Below are 664 nucleotides of genomic sequence, written 5' to 3' on the forward strand. Positions count from 1 at the left end.
ATATATATATATATATATGTACACATATAGGATTACTATGTTTGCTAAGCAACTGTGCAAGTAACTTTGTTAGTTTATCATATCATCATTATAACGCTTTCTCATATATTATTTATAATACAGATTGCTTCAAATTAATTACACCTGTTTTTACAAGCAATGAAGAAGAAGAAAAAAATCATAAGAAAAAAACAAACAAAATTTTTTATATGCTGAACGTGCCATTCGTTACCTTTATTTTTTCTTTTTTTTTTTTCGTTAATTGAACCGTATACTTGAAAAATTAAATTTTGTAAATCTTTTTATGGATACGTTTTTTATATGCCTTTCAACATTAATTGTTGAGTCTCGCCTCAACACGAATATAAGGAACGTTTTACAAACGATTGTGATACGATCGAAAATGATAACAAATTAAGGGTAATTGAATTGCCAAGAAGAACAAACGTTTCCCATGAATTTTGAAAAGAAGTTGAACAACATAGGCGAAAGAAATCTGTTTGAAATGAATCAACAAAAACAAAAAAAAAAAAAAGTGATTTTTTTTTTTTATTTTTAATCTATTTTTCTGCGCTCCGCCCTCCGCCACCACCCTCTCTTTTTTTGGGGGGGGGGGGGAGTTAGTGAGTGAGTGAGTGAATGAGTAAGTGAGTGAGACTTATTG

This window comes from Glossina fuscipes, unplaced genomic scaffold (genome assembly GCF_014805625.2).
Source record: "Glossina fuscipes isolate IAEA_lab_2018 unplaced genomic scaffold, Yale_Gfus_2 1, whole genome shotgun sequence".
NCBI lineage: Eukaryota > Metazoa > Arthropoda > Insecta > Diptera > Glossinidae > Glossina > Glossina fuscipes.